The sequence below is a fragment of the Phalacrocorax carbo genome, chromosome 1 (genome assembly GCF_963921805.1).
Source record: "Phalacrocorax carbo chromosome 1, bPhaCar2.1, whole genome shotgun sequence".
In the NCBI taxonomy this organism is placed as follows: domain Eukaryota; kingdom Metazoa; phylum Chordata; class Aves; order Suliformes; family Phalacrocoracidae; genus Phalacrocorax; species Phalacrocorax carbo.
In genome coordinates this window covers 65,044,859-65,064,961 of record NC_087513.1, presented here as the reverse complement: position 1 = coordinate 65,064,961, position 20,103 = coordinate 65,044,859, and the positions used below count along the sequence as shown (strand labels likewise).

General features: G+C 43.9%; 1 protein-coding gene across 6 annotated transcripts in view; it reads left to right on the top strand.

The window, feature by feature from the left end:
• The first annotated feature begins 57 nt into the window (after positions 1 to 57).
• Positions 58 to 20,103, top strand: part of CHRM2 (cholinergic receptor muscarinic 2) — a 105,527-nt gene continuing 85,481 nt past the window's right edge. For 4 of the 6 annotated variants that reach the window (XM_064457468.1, XM_064457506.1, XM_064457477.1 and 1 more), the window contains exon 1: positions 58 to 383. The gene's annotated coding sequence lies outside the window, so the exon portion shown is untranslated. Of the gene's footprint in view, positions 384 to 4,755; positions 4,841 to 20,103 lie in introns of all 6 variants that reach the window. The other 2 variants (XM_064457523.1, XM_064457553.1) reach the window with 2 other exon arrangements.

Genomic DNA, 20,103 nt, shown 5'->3' with positions numbered 1-20,103 from the left:
CTGAAGCACAGACTCCCAAGGGCCAGAGCCACAGAGCGTGTGCGTGTATATGCGTGTGCCCGTGCGTGTGGGAGGGAGCGAGCGAGCGAGGGAGAGACAAAAACTCCATCAGCCCGGCCAATGCCACCTCTCGTTTAAAGCTTCCAAACTGTTAGTCTTTCCCCCCATTATCACGGTACCAAGTAAGCTGTCTTTCCCCCACCCCGACCCCCCTCCCTCCTCTTGGAAGATATGGAAGAGAAAGATAAAGCGGCTGCCTCCGGGCTCTGACGGCGCGCAGCCCGCATGCCTCTGCCGCCACAGCCGGCGCGACTCCGCAGCCGCCGCTCGCAGCCAGCCGCTTGCAGCGGGATGGGATGCAACTTCTGCTAACTGGATCCCAGGTAGGAAAGCTTTGGGGTTTACAGACGGTTCCTCTCCCTTTTTAAAAAAATTTCCTTTTTCTTTCCTTCTATTTTTTTTGTCTTCTCTCCCCCCTCCCCCCTTTTCTTTCTCGTCCTGTACCCTCCGCCTCTTCATCGCCGCACCTAGGATTTCACCCGCTGCTGTCATAGGAAAGCTCCCGCCAAGAAAATAACGTCCAAGAAACGAGCTTACGTTTTGTGTCCTCGTAGAAGGAGGGGAACAAAACATAGGGAAACTTTTGGTGAAAGGGTCCACAGTGGTGCGGGTCACGGGGGAAAGGCAGCGAGAGGAGAGAAATGCGATTGTCCCCAGCACAGAGCCTTCCTCTGTTGAGTTACAGTCGTGATATTAACCCCAGAATCGAGTCTAGCACAGTATAGCGGGGAAGGAGAGAGGCAGTAGACTGATTTAAAGAAATCCTCACATTTTCCAAACGCTGTCCACAGGGTGGTTTATATATATATATATGTATGTATATATAAATGCTGCATTCCGACACAGGGACATCTCCCGGACTACCCTTCCCAAATACCTCTGTGATATGTGTGTTGACGACTCCTGCAAAATGTCACTGGGAGCCTGGAGCGGAGCCGTCCCCGGGGAGCAGAGCCTGCCTGCCGAGCGCGCTAGCTGGCGGGCTTGGAGGGTAGAGACGGGGCGACGGGGATCCCTGCCCTGCCGGGGACAGCGATGTACCCAGCGATGCGGGGTACAAGGGGAGGAGGCTGCTGTGTCAGTGCGGTCCCTCGCCCCTCAGCATCCCTCCTGGGGACCGTGCGCCTGCCCAGGCTCAGCGCCCGTCTGCGCTGCCGCAGGTCTCAGGTCCTGCCTCGGGGACGGGGAGCGCGGGCGCGGGGCGCCGGGGGAGGCGGGGAAGGTATGGGGTTTCCCCGGCTCATTTCCGACCCCGCTTCCCTGGCTCGGTGCCCCTGGGGTCCGGTCCCCGGGTGCGGCCAGGGAGCCGGGTGAGGCAGGGAAGGATGCTCCAGGTCTGGGTCCGGCTCGCCCCGCTCCCCCGGCCCGACTGAGCCCCGGGCAGCGCTGAGCTGGTCCCGGCCGTGCCTCCGGGCTCCTTTTCCTTCCGCCCGTGCCGCCGCCACGGGGTGCTTGTGGCCAGAAGGAGCGAGCTGATGCCTTGAGAGGCAGCTCAGATCAGGCTGTGAGAGGAAAACTGCCTCCCAGAAACAGCTCTGGGTCGCCGCGGTCCTGGTGCTCCCCCAGAGCCCAGCCATTTTCGGAGGCTCTGGAGGGGCAAAGTGCTTTCCGGGATGCTTCTTCTCGGGCAAAAGCCGAGTCCCGTCCGCCGCCCCCCCGCCCCCCCGCCTCGTATCCCCCACCCCCACCCGCTTCATCTCGGGCCACTCTTCGTTTCGCGTGTTCCCACCGGTCTGCCCCCTCGCCGGACACGCCGGCTTCCCGCGGCTGCCCAAGCGCCAGGGTGGCGGCCCGCCGGGGAGCGGGAAGCGGCAAGGACGGCCTCTCCCCTCCACCCGCCTCCCCGCAAGGCAGCCGAGGCGGAGGGCGCTGCCCCAGCCGGCCCGCAGCTCCCGGAGAGGGGCTTCGCCGCCACAGTGCGGCCCACTGCAAGCTCCGGGGGGAAGCAGCCAGGGCTTTTAACTTCTTCCCACGGGCCTAGGGGTGAGTCCTTACCCCTTCGATGGGGAAAGGGCAAGGGACTTTCCTCCCCCGTAAGATTGTCTTTATCCTACTACGTTCATGTGCTACAGTTCTTTTAGGGAAAGGATAGATAGCTTATTTTTTTCTCAACTGGAAGAGGATACTGGGGACAGCAGGGGTAATTCTTGTTGCAAATCTAGCTGGAATAATATCTCTCTCTATTTTTATGTGTCAACCAGTGTGTTTGCACACATTGGCTTCTGCCTAACCCTTAAGGAAGGTCTTCCCTTTGCAGAAGGGGAAGAAAAGGGTGGGGGGGAAAGGAGAGGGGCCAACCTCTGCTTGACAGCCTGCTCTTGCAGTTTGGGAGAAAAAAAAAACAAAAAAAACAAAAAACCCCAAACCAAAAGACTGACAAAGAGGAAGTACGCATGCTGTCTGCTTTTATGGTATTGCATTGCCTGCAATCACAGCCCCTGCCTAAAAACACACCAGCCTTAATCGTACAGTTTATGACACCAGCCGCTCTCGGTGATTTGTCTATAAACCACATTAAGCTACACAGAGTACACTCCCTCTCTCCTTTAGGCTCTTTTTGATTATAACTTTGGTTGAACTTCCCCTTTGCGGGACCCCTGGACTTCAAAAGCAGCCATGTTTGCTTTTGCATCAGGAGAGAGCAAAGTACAGTGGGCTCGCTGACTTTGGTGAGCATGTGCCCCACCGAGCTGCCCTCCCTGCCCCTGCCCGCAGTGCTCCGTGATTTCTGCACTGCAGTCCGCCCAGGAAAGGGACTCAGTACATGGGGAAGTGTGTCTAGGCTGTCCCCAATTTACTTTGGATAGAGAGCAAAATAATAAAAAAGAGAGGTCATGATCTTCTCCCATCCAAACCCAAGAGTTTAAGTAATATCCTCTACCCAAAAGGTTGTAACTCTGCATCTGGGCAGAGCTTGGGGAGATCTGGACCATGCATGATCGGGAATGTCCTGAGGAGGTAGAAGGGGCAGCAGCAGTGCCATGCTGTGCCACCATCTGTGAGGGAGACCAAGACACAGAAAGTGGGAAACTGAGGCTACCAGTGAAAAGCAGCATCTGTGAATAAAAGCATATTTTCTTGCCTGCATGTTCAGTCCCATGCCCCATGGTCATTTCATTTTTCACCTCTGGGCTGACTCCTTGTGTGTGTTTTGTGGCTCTCAGTTGCTTTAAGTGCTAGGATCTTTCAGCCCATTCGGTGACTAATTCAACAGTCTTTTGAGGACATCTACTATAAAATCACCCACTGTTGTTGTTACAGTCCCAGGTGGTTACTCTGTGCCACTTCACTCCTGTAACCCATTCACCTGTTCACCCAGACTTTCTCTTCTCCACTAATATCATGACCTACATGCAAAAGACTTATTTTCTGGTCCCGTTTCCATAGCAATGCAGCATGGGGAATGCAGACAAACCAGTAATAATGAAGCAGATTTCCTTTCTGTGAAATCAAGACCTCTTTGAAAGTTGAGTTCAATTTAAGGGAAAGTAGGGATCTGTAGAGAGTTGGATTTCCAGTGCAAATCCCAGACCTCCACGCCCTCTAGTGCGAGAGGCAGACGAGGGAGAGCGTCCCTGGGCACAGGGTATGTGAGGCTTGATAGCAAATTACAGAGGAGGGAAATAACCAAGTGGTATGAGATAAGGACGTTCCTCCCAGTGTCTGTTTCCAGACAGCTCTTCTCTCTTCTAGATCCCACGCTGCAAAAGAAGGCAGGTGGAGTTTCAGCTGATTCTGGTTCTGTCACCCAGAGGCTAACGCTGCAGGTCCTGTAGGGTGGGTTAAACTACAGAGAAATAGGTAGGAAGAGTTTAAAGCTGGGAAGCCCAGTCTGTATCTAGCCATTGTTTCACAATTTTTGGATCTCTCTGGCTTTGAGCTTCACAGCTTGCAGCAACTTGCAGCTAATTCTCAGAGATTTCAAGGCATGGAAGAGGATTATTTGCTTGTGAAAATGCTGTCCTGACCTTCTGTGAGGTCTTTGGGTGGGTGGGTGGGTGGGTGGATGGGTGGACAACACTAATCAGGCTAAGGAAAGCTGAAGGGGCTTAGTCCAGCTCATATGAATGACAGGGATAACTTTTTCACAAATGCTTGTAGCCTTAAATCTTAAAAAGCTTAAATTGTATGGTAGCATTTCAAGCCCTGCTAAATCTGAGCCTGGATTCCCATCTCTAAGAACCAGGCTGCACAAAGGACGAAGCACTGATAACTGCTGTAACTAAATGAGTCAACCAACACACTCCCCACACACCACCCTACCCAGCTTTTCCAGTTCCTGTATTTTGGCAAAGATAGCTTTCAGTTTTGCCAGGGTGTCCATGGCATTTCCTGGGCTGGAGCTGCCCAAAAGATGCAGAGTTATCTACTTGCTTGTCCTTGTCCCACTAGCTGAATGCCAACCTCTCGTGCCCAGCAGACTGCATTCCCTAGCTGTCCATACCAAACTGAGCAGGGATTACTTAGTGATTTATCCCGTTGCCTTCCTACATCTCCCTGATACAAGTGGGCAGAATTAAAAGATGAGGCCACCCCTGGAGTTGTATTAAAAGGCTACATCGCTTTCCCGTGGGCCCTGAGCTTGTTTCTATATAAAAATGCTTTAGGCTATGGAGCTGCCTGTCATTTTGGACCTTGTGGCATCCCTTTAAAGCTGTATAATTACTAATATCTAACAATGTTTATGCCCTATAGAGAGAGATACATATCAACAGGTGTTCCAAAGAGACATCTCTCATATAACATGATTTCAAACCATAAGAGGATGGGACAGAGTGAGGTGAGTTTCATCTCATTTCCATCAAGCACTTCCTAAAGAATGCTTGCCAATGAGACTAAGACATGCAATGGGATTTCAGTAGTCCATGTGCTTCATGTATTGTCTTTAAGAATATGATAAGGATAAAATGAAACAGATCATTATTTAGGGCCAGCTGCTTTGCTGAGAGCCTTCTGTATGTTTTCTTTTTGATCATATGATCCTCTGATTCCTGTCTTTCCGGTATTTCTTTTGACTCCATGGGCTAGATTCTGATCTTAATTACATTCTTTCAAATCAGGGTTGACTCCACTGACTTTAATTACTTCTGGTTTATTCTAGTACAATTGAGCTCAGAATTTGACTTTCACAGAAACATAGTAAGTGTTGTAATTAGAATATGCCGGTGTTTTGACAACTGTTCATGGAACAGCTCTGTTTCATCAGCTTCTGCTGAAAGGGAAATGCAGTGTGATAACGGGCATTGGGAATAGTATGGGGCACCTCTGACAGTGATGGCAATAAAGATGTCTATGAAAGACCACAACACAAATAGGTGAGAAATTCTGTAAACCAGCATCTCCCAGGGTTTTCCTCAAGCTCTCAGAAAAGCTCTGAGTAAACTGTGGGCAGGTGTGGGTTTTTTAGGCTTTTGTTCTTTTTTTCTTTTTTTTTTTTTTGAGAAAGAGGTGGAATGAGACAAAAAATATCTTCATAGATCTTTCTTCTGAATCATTGTGAAAATTAGTGTTGGAAACCAAGGAGATAAAATAAACCTCGTCATTTAAAAGCATTCTCTTGCTTACTAATTTCTCTGGGTCAGGATTCTCGGGTAGTCTGAATATGTAAAGCTCTCTTGATTTTGGTGGAGATAGGTTGATCTGCAAACTCTGAGGATCAGACCCTTCATTTTTACAATCCATTCTAGAATGTGAGCAATAAAAATTAGCAAAATCTGTCCAGGGGAAACAATAAGTTTCTGGTAAATGCCATGGCATTTTTGTAGATTCCTAAGAAATTGTCTCTCGGCTTTGCAATGAATTACTGATGTCTATGTTATACTCATCTACCTCATATTTAGTCAATTAGGAAGCAAAGCGGTCGTATATTGAAAATGATTCACAAATTTGTTCATGAATAATGGCAACAAGCTCATTCCGCTATGGTTTCTGAGGTCATTTTGTGCAAGCCGGTGACCAATGATTTATTAATGAAAATATTCATATACCTCAAAAGTTTCATGAACTTTAGCATGAATAATTAACAGAAATTTTGTTACTCGTTATCATTACTCATTATTTTCCTATTCAAAAATGCATCAGTCATCCAGTTAAAGAACATTAGAACATAATGATTGCAACATTGGATCAGGCAGGTGTTTTGTCTTGTCCAGTATAGTGTCTCTATCAATGTCCCCTACCACATGCTTCAGAGGCAGGTGCAGGGAATGCTGCCCCAGACAAATGCACTGCCCTCAAGTAAAATGTTTTAATGCCCTCCAGCTTGTGTTTGCTTGCTGCCCGGAGACCGTTTTCAAATGAAAACAGATGTCTGCCTTCCTCACCAAATGGAAAACCTCTGGCGATTCTAAACAAACTGCAGATATACTCAGTAGCCAGATAAGCAGCTAATCCGGTTTTGCCTTCCAGTAAGTTCACTGCCTTAGTGATAGCATGTAGCCGTGAGTTCAGCAGGTTAATTACATATTTTCTTAGGAAAACCACACTCCAAACAACCTTTGATCTATTTTAGTTAGTTGTCTTTTAACATTATTGCCACATCTCTGTTATATGACAAGAAAAGGCCAACAGAAGCACCCAGTTCATTGTATAGATGCCATTCATTTACTCAACCATGAACCCTCTTGGCCTTTTCTTCTCTCATTTAGACAGTCCCGTGGTTCCCAGTCACTTTGCATGTCTTAAAAGTTACTAATTTTTCTGTTTCCTTTTTTGGTGATGGATTAACCAGTTTGGACAGTTTTCCAGGTGAGGACTGTAGGCTTATGGAGTAAAACTGTTTTCATTTTAGCACCTTTTATTCCTTCTATGCACTAATGGATATTTTGGCTTTCTGCTGGGTTTGAGGTTTTTTTTTTGACCGCTGCTGTAATTGAGCAGAATTTGCAACTGAGTTGTCCACAGTGATGTCAATATCCTGGCTTAGAATCCAGGAAAGCTTCTAAGTATTTCAATCCACCTGGGATTGTTCCGCATTGGCCAACACTATTTCCATTTGTGATCCAAATGCTAGGTTCACCCAACATAATTAGCATACTCTGAAATACTTCAGTCCTTATTCCTTTTTTGTAACAGCAATAATTTCAGTAAAGAAGTTATACATGGTATAGAATCTTGGACAACAAAACTGTTAAACTTTTACAGTGAAAAGTGGTCGTTCATGTGTAGTTCCTGCTTTCTCTCTCTTAAACAGTTTCCAACTTGTAATAATAAGCTACTTATTCTGTGATGACTTAGATTCTTCAAAACAGATTTGTTAAAGAATTTAAGAAGATACATAAATACCTGTATATATACACTTAACAGGTTGTTTTCCTTGGTCTATTAGCTCGATGCTTCGAAGAATGTATAGAAAGGACAAAATTTCTATTTTTTGTTTTCTCTCCTGTATGTAATTCTAGTTTTTGTTAGTTTCAATCAATTTACCTGGAAGTAAAACAAGACATTTCAGTATATAATCCAGTCAATCCAGTGCGTGTCCTAAAGATAGGTATGCTAGCTGCTACCCTCCAGTCCTTCTGTAGCATATCTGACTTCAGCGACAGCTTGCGTATTTTTGCTATCAGCACAGCCACTTAATTTTCAAATGCTTTCCAAATTGTTGCATATATAACCATGAGGTCCTTGTGACATGCTGTTATTTAGTTTATCAGTTTGTTCCAGTGTTTCCCCTTTCAAAGTTTCACATTCTGACAGCTCACATCCTTTCCTGTCTTGAAAAAAATAGGTCTAGTGTGGACAATGGCACAGCATCATTTGTGGGATGATTTACCCAAATGAATCATTCAGAACCTCTGCAAAGTCCTTTTGCTGATTAATTATCCCCATTACCCCCTGGATGTGCAGCAGATCCTATTGGTTCCCTCCTAAACTGGGAGAATTTAAGACCTTTCAGAAATGTCGTGCAGTTCCCCCTTCTGCTCCCCCCCACCCCAGGCTCTTGTCAGTTAACACATCCTTGGCCCTCTTCATTTACAGCTGACATTTTGTTTGTGTTTTATTATAATTTCCATCCCTTAGCCAGGGGCTTCACTAGAGCTGAAGTGTCATTTTCTGAAAGCTGGTGGCTTGGCTCAAACAACCTTTTGGACCTTAACATTTTACAATACCATTTTTTTCCCTATTTTGCCTTTCAGTTTGCTTTCTGCATGACTTCACTGAATCAGAAACTGTCTGTTAATATACCTGCTGTTTTGAATCTATGGATTTTATGCTCTTTTTTCCCATTCTTTGATTTTCTTTTTTTTCCTTTCCTGTTCTCTTTCTATCTCCAGTACTTTTTAAGAAGTTCACCAATTATTATTGGTTTTAACCTCATATTCTTAACATAATAATAAGCTCATTACTATTCAGTGGCTTGACTGTATAATTTGTTAAACTACTTAAGACTAAGCTAAGAACAAATACTGTCATGTTCTCCGGTTATTCTAGAAATCACTTAGAAATAGGGGGTGTTTTAATCTGTTTGTACCAGTTGACCTACCGATGTACAGGTGGGTGAAGTCACACATGATTGCCATTTTATTAAACTTAGTTGCCTCTTTGATCTCTCGCCATAAAACCCATTGAATATCCCAGACATTTCCTAGACTAAGTGTGCTAATGCTTTGTGCAAGCATCGGGATTTAATTAAAAAAAGGGTATGTTTATGCTTAGCACACTGAACCGAGACCATGGAGATCATGGATAAGCTCCTGATCATGCCACCAGCTTCCTGCCTGACATTTGACAAGTTCCTATGGCCTGACACAAACCTTGCTGAGGTCAGAGACCAACTCCTGTTACTTTTGGATAGGCTTTGGCTCGGCTTCCTGAGGTGGGGAGAGTAACTCTTGCTGATCTCGTGACAGTGTTGCGAGGATTCACTTACCACAGTTGGTCAGGTATTGAGGTTCAGCTGTGGTGCTGAAAACAGGAGCAGACAGACTCCATCCACAGGGGACTTTTTTTGCACTGGGGTGTTGGAAAGTTGAGCCTCTCGGAGCCAATTACCAAGAAAGTTTTTGTTCGTAACAGAGGATAAGCTGAAATGTTCAGCATCCCCCCCAAAAAACAGGTACTGAAGCTTCTAACTGCTCCAGATCTTTGTGAGGAGAAAAATGGTAAAATTACTAACATGTCCATGGAAGAAAGTAGATCGCATAATCTGGTTTTATTTGAAAAAAAAAAAAAAAAAAAAAAGAAGAAATAAATTCAAGGCAATGTTTAAGGACTAGATCCAGGACTGGAGTTTACTTAGGTCTGTGTGTTTTCAGATTAGTCAGTGTTCAGTAGGGGTAAAAGAGTAGGGTTTACAATGCTGTGACCTCACTCGGGTCATATATTGCTTCACAGCTGTTCACAAATATTATAAGGACTTACTGATCCTCCTGCTCTCCCCTGCCCCAGCACTCATTTCTGATGTAAAACAGGGTTAGTGGACTTTGAGAGCAGGGAACGTGGATGGAGCAATGTCTGTGTGTGGACAGAGAGGGTACACTTATTCTTCACCATTACCTAGAGTCCTTGAGGATTTGAATCATCATTACTATGATAGATTAAATGTAGTGCTTCACATTTCACTTGCTACCAAGGCCAGATGATGTATTAAAAATGGTTGCCCTTGAGACTTACTTTCCTATGTGTCCAGCAGCATTCTGACATAGTGGGAAATTCAGTTTACTCCATTTTATACATAATATTGCATGACAGTAAATTAATATATGGGTAGAAAATTAAGGCAGACGAAGGCTGGTGGTGGGAACCTTGGGGAGGGGCTTGGTATGGAACAAGCATATGGACAACTTGCTCCTCACTGAACTTTAGAACTGTTGCTCAACATGGATGTTGGGGGAAGACTGGCTTTGAGGGGAAGGGGAATAGACAGGGAGATGTCTTCTCCGCTGTTGCTTTTCCATGCTTAGGCTAAGCTGCAAACTGATCTCCTGATCCATTACTGGCATCTTTCACCCACACTAATTTCACTTTTCTAGCAGTGTATTCTCAACTGATGAAAGCTGTCAGAACATAAGTGACGTGAAAGGAGAGGCCATCGCCAAACAAAGTGCTATATTTAACCTGGCAGTGTCCTGCCTTCTCAGGTCTGATCTTGAGCCCTAGCAGCGAGGATATAAATGGGGCGTCTTGGTTGTAAAGTTTCTTCCTTTAGCCAAACATGGAAGGCTCTTAAGTATAAGGAAAAGCAAGGAAGAAGGAAAGTAATACAAGTTACCTTCTTCTTCTGACAGTTGTGATAGCCAGCACACTTAGCTGCCAATAGAAGGAAAGTATAAATGAAGGGATCACTATTAAATTCTCATAAAAAATGTCTGTTTGATGTCTGCAAGTCATTTTCATTATATTATCCTCTGGGAGTAAATGTAGGGATCTTTACTGAAAGGTTTTGACATCAGAAGCAGTCCCTGCAAGGAATATCCTATTGTTATTCATTTTGCAATATGATTCAGTAAAGGGAAAAAACCCAGAAGTATACAATTGGAAAGAAACAAGGAAGGAAAAAGAAAAAAGATTAAGAAAACCATTTGGTCTGTTTCATTTGCAGAAAGCTTGTAACTATCTTTCTTCCTTTCTTTAGCAAAGAGCGAGACTGTTTATCTCCTTTGAAGCACAGGGGAATGCAAAATATCTGGCTTCAAAGCCCCTGGATAACTCAAGTATTGCCATTCTTTCAAAAGACAAATTTGACAATTTATATTCCACATTATTGTCTTTAATGCCTCTTAAAAATCAAAGTGGGTTGTGGAAATGACACGTAACTAAAATGATTATGAGGAATTTTCTTGTTACTTCTTTCGGACAACAGTGACAAGGGCTGAATTCCTGGTTTCACCACAGGCTGCTGGATTGACCTCAGACAAACTCAGCAACCTCCTGTACCCCAGCTTCTAACATGGAAATTGTATAAAATAGCATTTGCATTCTCACATGCTTTGTCTGCTTTTCCTCTTTAGATTTTAAAGCGTCTGGCAGAACTTCTGTAACAGTCTGCACAGAGGAATCTTACCTAAATTTAGGAATCCACAGAAAGACATGGACGATACAGTATCTTTCAAACATTTGGTTGCCTTTTATTCTGTACAAAAATTAGCTTATAACATGAACCTGGTTTTCCTCCTCTTTAGAGAGTAATATCCTTTCCATTCACCCCTGTGGGTTGCTGGTACAGGCATCTATACATGGGATACCTCTCGGCAGCCTCTGTTGGGAGTGGGTCCGTCATAGATCTTCTTAAACCCTGAAAGCAGCTCTGCCCACGCTGGTGTTGCAAGGGTTCAGAGGAACTGGGAAAGGTACATAGTAAGGTGACAAAGATAGTGAGAATTACCTGCCTTCCAGAGAGGAGATATTCAGTAGACTAGGACTCATCATCCCAGAAATGATATTACTTGTGAGGAATACATGTAAGTCTAAGCAGCCTTGAAGAGAGGGAGAAGGTGAACAGGGGGCTATTTCTTTTTTTTTTTTTTCACAGCATCAGACCCAGAGCTGTCAGGTGGATATTAACAGGTTTAAATTTTAAAAAAATCACTGCATGGTTGAGCTGCGGCACTTACTGCCCTATGATGTTTTGCTGATTCCAAAGTTATAAATAAATTAAAAATGATCAAACTAGACAGATTACTGAAAGAAAAACACTACCAAAAGCTTTGCGTTTCAAATAAAGTCACAGGGAGCCCCCCACACCACCAATTGCTTCGACCTAAGAAATGTGTGCTGGGGTGGTGTCACTGAATGCCCATTCCCTTTGCTTGCTCTTTGCTACTGGTTACTTTTGAGAGAGAGCAGCGGGCAAGCTGGCTTAGGGAGGCTGCTCTTGCACTCAAAGCCTCACTTGGAGCCTTCAGGGTAGCTACCTTGTTTGGGCTTCTTTGTTCAACCTGCTTTACTTTTGCCGCTCACCAGAAATTTGTTGTCCTTCTTGGCTAGGTGCTTATCAAAACAACCACAAGACACTTTGGAAAGTTGTTTAATTAACCCTGACTCACCAGAAAGACCTGCTACAAATAAATTCAATGATTCTTTGTTTTATTTGTTCATTTTAACAGATGGATAATTTTAATACGCATGTGGTTTCCAGGAAGATCTTGAGGCCAGCCACAGAGTGTGCTTTCCTGCCCCACTGTCTGTAACTCTGATATAACAGCCCGAGATAACCTCCTTGCAGACACACTTCTCTCTCAGCTTAATGCTTTTGTGTTCCCTTTATAGGTGTTCCTTTTACAGGGGAACAGTGAGTTGAGAAAGGGAAAATGTGGTCACAGCTCTGCCTTTTGTCTCTCTTCTCGTTCAGTCTTCTACTTCCAACAAGCAAAATGGAACAAACAGCCTATACACTCCAAAAATAAGGAAGGATGTGACAAGCATTTAGAGACCTTTGCACTCCTGTAAATGAGACAGGAGAAAGCCTCCCTCAGCAGTTGCATGCATACAATTTCTTACCTCATTAGAGCAGACCTGCCCCTCCCAAATGCCAAAAAAGGGATTATTCCTTCTTCTTGCTTTTCACTTGAAAGCTCCAGAATCACAGCCTTCTCAAAGCTCTATATAATTTCATGTGCTGTATCAGGATTTAGACAATAGCCTTTTAACTAGTGAGTCCTAGAAGATAAAAAAGAACTTTACAGAAGAGAAAATTAAAGCTGATCTTATGATGAAGGAGATATTTCCTAAAGATGATCTCTGCTTTGCTGATGTCTTTTATGTATGTAGGTGGTGGGACATGGGAAAACTCTCCAGGTCAGAGTTCTCCTGTCACTACCATGGTCCCGTGGGAATCACAACATTCCTTCACCTATGCAAGATTGCCCTGTACTGCAACTACATGCCAATTTAAAGGCATGAACTTAAAGGTGAGTTGAAAAGCTTTGAAATGAGCAGAAGCCAAGCATTCTGTTTGTTAAGAAACCCACACAACAGCAGTGTTAAAATTACATTTCCAAGATCATAATAGCTGAGGCCCCCACATTTTCTGAATAACTGTAAAAACGATTGCTGGGTGCTTTGCTTGTTTAAAAATCAAGCTGTTAGTGTGTGTTCTTGACTGTGGCTTTAGAAATCCATGTTTAGGTATAATATTTTTAGCTCTAAGCCAAAATCTTTAACAATCAAAGCAAAACAAATTTCAAGAAAAACGTGGGCTTGGTTCCATTCTATCTGGAACCTAATTTCTTTCTTTGCTACCCACAAGGCTGTAAAAAGCTTCAGCTCTGCTTGGTCTACACTTCAAAGCTATTTTGTGTACATATAAATGACTGCAAAATACCAAAGGGAAAGGGTAGCCAGGCTCATACCACACAAATTAGCAAAGTATTTTGTTCTGGAGGCAGTTTTTTTTTTTTATTTTAAAAACCAGTGAGCAACTTTGCAGGTAGATGATATAATGTTATGGCAGGCCCCAGTGAGTTGGAGTTTTTCTCCTGACAAATACTTTAATGGCATTCTCCAAGTTATTCTGAAAAGTAGACAAGGGAAAGAAGCTAAGTTTGGGGGCACACATCTTTGCTTTGCCAGGGTTGGTTAGGGAAAACACTGTTCCCAGCTGTTTAACATTTCAGCACTGCCTTTCACCTGTAAGTTATCGGTTCCCATGATCTATCATCAGATCTGATTTTTTTTTTACTTTTCCCAACCCATTTCAGTCATTTGGTGATTTCCTCGACGTATTTGGTGATACATATGTAAACCAGATAAACAGTGTAAACCAATACATGATATGTGCTATATATGCTGGTGTAATAGAAATTCCCTTCCACTATGGCCAGTTTGCACAAACAATGTTGAGACAGGTTCACATGCACGAAGATTTATTAGTGGAGTCCATAGCTGATGGCCTACATTGTCTCTAACTGTGAAAACCTGGGGAAAAATAAAACAAAGAGGATACACAGAAGGGAAAGGTCTCCTTGTGGCACTTGGCTGGGAAGTGAAGCAACCAGGGTTTACAGACCTCTCCTGGCCATCTCCTGCTGTGCAGCATCTGGTTATCCCCATAGTGCTCTTCCCACAGTAACTATATAGTTTCTACCAGGACATGCTCAAGCCCTCAGCTGGTTGTCACTGCTTACCTTTAGTGTTGATTGGAGCATGCATTGATTGGGGTAGGGGCTGCATGGTCAGTCGCTTATGTGCATATTAACATTATTGTGTCCCTTGCATAAACCAAGATCTACAAACAAAATGTGGCAAACATGGGGAGGGAAAGGCAGATTCTTTTGCTGGTAGCAAGCACTGCCCATAAGAACCCATCACAGCAAGATTATTTGGGTGTGCAGGCTATAGGCTGTGCACATCCCTTGCACAGGCTATAGGGATAACAGCATGAGAATAACAGCACAGGAACAGTGAGGGGAAAACACCACACCAGGGGCTCTAAAAACATTTCCCCAGCAGCCTGGATGGGAGGATACAGAGCTGTGAGGGAAAGGCAGGCTGCAAAGTTGCAGAGAGAAGGCCCTTAGCCACACAAACCAGCATCAGCAGTGTTTTCCTAGTGTGGGAACATGTGACAAGGTGATATTGTGGCACTCTAGAAAACCAGTGTGCTGCTGTTCAGGGAGAGGCATTGGTTCTGGCTGCTTTGGGCAAATGGTGCAGTTTCTGAGATTCACTCTCACTGGAGGTTGTTTGAATCACCTTTCCTTGTGTGAGCTGGGGCACAGGCTGGCTGGCCACTTCCTCTCAAAAGTGTCTTCCTCCTGGTGACTTGAATGAGAACCAACCCCTTCCTCTCCACACCCCGCTTTTCCCCCCAGTTGTTTAAGTAACAGATGAAACATTGAGTTTCCCCACTGCAAGTCAGTAGACAAGACCAGATGAGTACATGTTGGTTCTGTGCTAAGGATGATAGCATAAGAAATACCTACAACACACTGCAAAGGACAAATGCATCCTCTGTATTTCATTTTCCGATACACTTCAGATCCTATGTGCAGTTTGATTCAACTGGGAGGAACAGAGACCCCTGATTGCACATATTAGCAGATGAAAAACTCTCAATTTAACTTTTCCTGCAGCTTGGGTAGATGGAAAGGAGAAAGAGGTCTTCAGCCCTTTCCTTCAAGGCATGAGGAGGCTGTAGTTGAGCTTGTTTCCTAACGCTCTGGCAGTGCCGCTAATGCAACACGACAATGATATCAAGGAGAAAAACCCAGGAGTGCTCTTCTATTTGGTTTTGGTTGGGGTTTTTTGTTGTGTTTTATTTATTTATTTATTTCACAAGAAGAGCTCCATACCAAGATTTAATTTGTTGTACCTTATTGCTTCATAAACCAAGGAAGAAAACCAAAAACAGAACAGCCAGGAAGAATTTTTTTTCAGCTGAGCACATAGTCAGAGAAGAGATAATAACTAAATAAAGAGGAACAATTTACTTCTTTTGAAGGTCTATTAAGACCTCTTTGATAGGGATCACACCAGTTTATTTATTTTTTGTTGCACTGACAAGCACCCCATTTCTTCAGCCTGCTGTGCTCTGCCAGGAAGCCAGTTCCTGCACTGCAGCATTAAGAAGTAATTATCACCCTTTACTGTGTAATGATTAGTTATTGCACAGGCCACATAGAAGACTTCTGCAGTCGTCATGCCAACTCTCCTCTATCCTGATTTAACCCCCTCTACTCTGCTGCAACGATCAGCCACGGGTGTGTGTGTGGGCATTCAGGCTGTGCACATCCCGTTCTGATTTCACTGCATCCTGCACACTAAAAGAGCACACGGTCTCACCTAGTGTGTACGGCCACAGGGATTTTAAAGACCATTATCTCATCCCGAGCTCCCCTGCCATGATCTGAGAGGATTAATATGTATCCTGAGAGCCAGACCTCTTGCTGCTCTACAGTGACCCCTCTGGGTGCTTAAAGTGCACCTCAGAAGGAACCTAATCCAGTCCTTGCCGGCTAGCAGCGCGTTTCCTTCCTCAGGGCTTGGCAAACTGGGGTTTGATGGGTGTTTAGGAGAGATGCATGAAAGGAGGGGGAGAGGTACTAAAACAATGCAGCCCCTCAGAGAGCCAAGGTGTCTTTCCAATTACCTCTCAGTGCTGCTGCTGCTAGGATTTTTACTTGGCTGATGGTCTTTTTTGGGGGAGAATTGCTTAGCTAGAAAGCAAGAACATCGCTGCCTTTGCTTTAAAGTGATGGGTACATGCCGGTGGGGAGAAGGGAGAAGGGAGAAGGGCTGCATGTTGTCTGCTCTCCCACTCTTCCTTGAACTCTGATGTGAATTGTACAGCAAGGAAAATGAGAGCTGGTCTTTGCTTAGATAAGCATTCTCCAAGCAAATTTACAAAATAATGACATAGCTGTTTGCATTCCTATAGGAAATTTTGTACATGCCATCCCAGCTTTAGGTTCAGTCCTGCATGCTGGAGGGTGCAGGACCAGACCCTTTGTAGCTAGCTTAGTCCACAAATACAATACCAACATGTAATGCATTTTTTTTTCTTTTGCTGCTTGCTGAAATTACTACCTACAGCCCCTCAAGAGGAAAAGAAAAAAAATCTGCAAAACCCCTCCTCATTCTCTCATTCTCCACACCAGACCAGATAATGTCACGCAGTTGCTTTTACTGTTATTTATACATAGAAGATTATGCTATCTGCCACACAGTGAGGAATGAAAGGTTTAATTGCATAAATAATCTGAAAATCAAATCATTCTTTTCTTGATGTTTCTTCAAAGAATAGATTTTGCCAACGTTGCTCCCCATTTACTTTCTTAAAAAATAATCTATCAATTCTGTAATTAAAATCTAACTGAAGGGAGCAATATTTCTCTGAAAACAAGTAAAAAATTTATTATTTTATGGAAAGGAGCACTCTGGTAACAAGAGCTGATGGGAGGTATGAGCAAAGGATAGGGAGAGGAGAAAGGAAAGTTTCTCTCTTCAGTCTACATCCAGTAGGCTGAAAACAGAGGAGTCGTCCATTCAGTTTCTTTCTTTCTTACTACTCTCTGTTACATACACCTCTCCCTTCCACCATGCACTTCTCATCACTCTTTGAAAAGAGACAGCCCAGACAGTCATCAATGACATCCTCTGCTGCTTTGACTCAATGGGTTATGTGATCACCTAAAAAGCCCCAGCTACAGCAGAGTTACTATTTTGCTTGGTATCGCACATTCGCTGTAGGAAAGCATCGCTGTTCTGAATAGTTTGCAATCTGTCTCTTCTGTGGGGGTTATCCGGTAGCTGTCTCTGACCTCACAGTCCAAGGAAGAGAGAGCAGGACACAAAAAGTTGTCAGGCTATATGTAAAGAATAGGTGTGGGACAAAATCACACCATTCTCTTATATTCCAGCCTGCCGCTCTCCCCACTCAGCCTTGCTCATGTGGTCATTAAAAGCTTGTGCCATCCTCTGGGGTAATGGTGAGGAAATTTGTTTGCAAGCAAGTCATCTGATCAGGCTGGTGTGCTGGAGCATAATGCCAACACAAATGGTTATTATGGGGACATAATTAGTAGGCTTCTATACAGGAAAATGGCGGTAAATGATTAATTGCCACTAACCTGAAAGACGTGAGAAAATTTCTGGCTTTCCAATAGCCTCAAACACAGTTGTTTGAAGATGGGCTTTTCTGAGAACAGACGTTCCCTCAGTCCTGAGTGACTGGTCACTGGTCTCATCAGGCAGCTGATGCTCTTTTTTGCTTTCAGATCACTGAAAATAAAATGACCTATGCTGAACAATCTGTTAATTATCATTAATTTGTCCACTGGATATCTTCCCCCTATATTTTGAATTGTCCATCTGCAAGTGTGCTGGCTAAGCTTAGCAGTCTGATTAATAGTTTCAATGATCATGTTAAGGCCAAGAGATTCTTCTAAGGTTTTCATGTTCAGCACTGAGAATTTGGTATTTTTAGCATCTGACTGTTCACTTAACTCATGTAACATAGCTTCCCACCTCTAATTTAATGACCTGATATTTATAAGCAGAAGCTGAAGGTGCTCTAGATGGTGGGACAGGTAGATAAGTTGGCCAACAACTGTTCCCTTTTTCTCTAAGAAGGGCTCAAGAGCAGCACAGCTGAGGGGACAGATACCAAACCAGAAAGACCTTGGAGAAAAGACAAAACCAGAGGGCTGGGTTGTTCAGCAGGGGCTGTATTTATTGTCCCTTTCCCCACACCAGATAATTATTGCAAATCCCTGGTGGCTGACTCCATAACCCAGCTTGTTCTTGATGATGGCCTGCAGCAGGATTTTTTTGTTCAATCACTCTGAACAGAATGCTGATATGTCACAGTTTAAGGCTAAAGGGGCCATTATTTTGCATCATCCCCTTGTCTTTTTGAAGGGGAAGGTAAGTGCCTTTAAAGATGCATTAAGGCCAAGTGCAGGTCCACACAGTGGTTATCTTTGGGGTAATGGTGGGCAGTACTCGAAACTACCTTTGGGGACATTTTCATTGCTTACACCAGGGCTGCCATCACACAGAACAGAAGCTGCTGCATCTCTGCTACCCTAGCAGCAGCACAGGGTTCAGTCCACTCCAAAAATACGAATCTGGTTGCTTGCGCGAGTCCCAAGGGAAAGTGTGTGATTCCAGAACAGGTCTGGTTTCCCTGGGAAGTTGATTTCTGTCTTGTGGTTTCCTTCACTTTAGCATCTGGCTGCTCCATCATCCCCTTTCCTGAATGCTTTCGACCTGCAATGCAAGCAAAGAGATTCCAGTCTTACAAACATTTCTACTGTTTTAGCACTGCCTTTTCTACACCACCTGCTGTCTCTTCTGCTCATTGTAGGCCAGAGGCTGCTGCTCTTTTAGTTGCTTTGAGTAGTACATCACTGTTGAAGAAATATCCCAGAAATGTTTGCCATATCAACTGCTACATACTGTGAGTGAAGGTCCCCAGGTCTGACATAAACCAAAGACAGAATGAAATGGTATCCAGTCCGAGCAAAGACTGCAAAATTTTTCATGATCTGCCTCACCCACATTTCTTACCATCTCTTCTCCCACACTTACAACCTGTTCACACATGCTGAAAATAGAGAGCAGCACATTTTGAAGTGTTTGCAAGGGTTATTTTACTCAGTGACTTTTACGCTGTTAGGTGGCAGACTACAGGCAGCTACTGAACTAAGCAATGCAATGCATTTTTAAGCATTGGTCAGTCACATTTAAATAAGCATCACCTCCAGGTATACTGATTGTTATCCCTTCCATGATTAAAACTACTACAGTTATGTGTTCTTATGTGCCTGATTTTACATTGATTACCAAGTGAGAGCTCAAAGAAGTGTCCTTCCACTTAAGAAAAGACTACTGATTGATGAGCAAAGTGCATGATTTTCCCTTGAAGCATGAAATACAAATAATTACTATATGTCAGCACGTACAGTTACTGTAATCTTGGGTAAGGGCACCAGTGACCTCTGCTGACATGGCGATTCTTACATTTCAGAAATGTTTCAGATTCATAAAAGAACAACCAAAAAGATCATGGGATATGCACAGGGCACCAGGGACCTGTAAATAGAGAGACAAATGTCTCAACTAGCATGGTTAGAGAAATTCTGTTTGAGATATCACTTCTAAAAAGCCTGTCCTTCATTTGGTGTGCTTTGTTAGCAAAGCAGAGCTTATAAATATCAATTTCTCTGCATCAGAATAAACAAAGGCAGAAGGAAGAATAAATGGCTTCTGTCTAGTCTCATGTTGACGCCAAGGGGACCAGAACCCAGATGTTATGACTCTGAATTCAACACCATTCTCTTATTATTGGACCATAATTTTACAGTTTGGGGGGCGGGGGATGGTGGGGTGGGGTGGGGTGGTATTTGTTCACATCAGCCAGGACTGAAGGAAAAATATTATGTATACTTATGGAGCTAGACTTGCTAAAATATCACCCATCAGAATAATTTAATCTCTGGTATTATTCTCTGTTCTTACTCATCCTTGTGTCAGTGCTGCCTCTTCTTCCACCTTGAATCCTTAACTCCTCCTTCCTCTGACAGGATGTACAACAGCCAGAGCAGTATAAATCAAACCCTAGAATCAGGAAAATTAGAATAGATTGGAAGTGCCAGTTCCTCA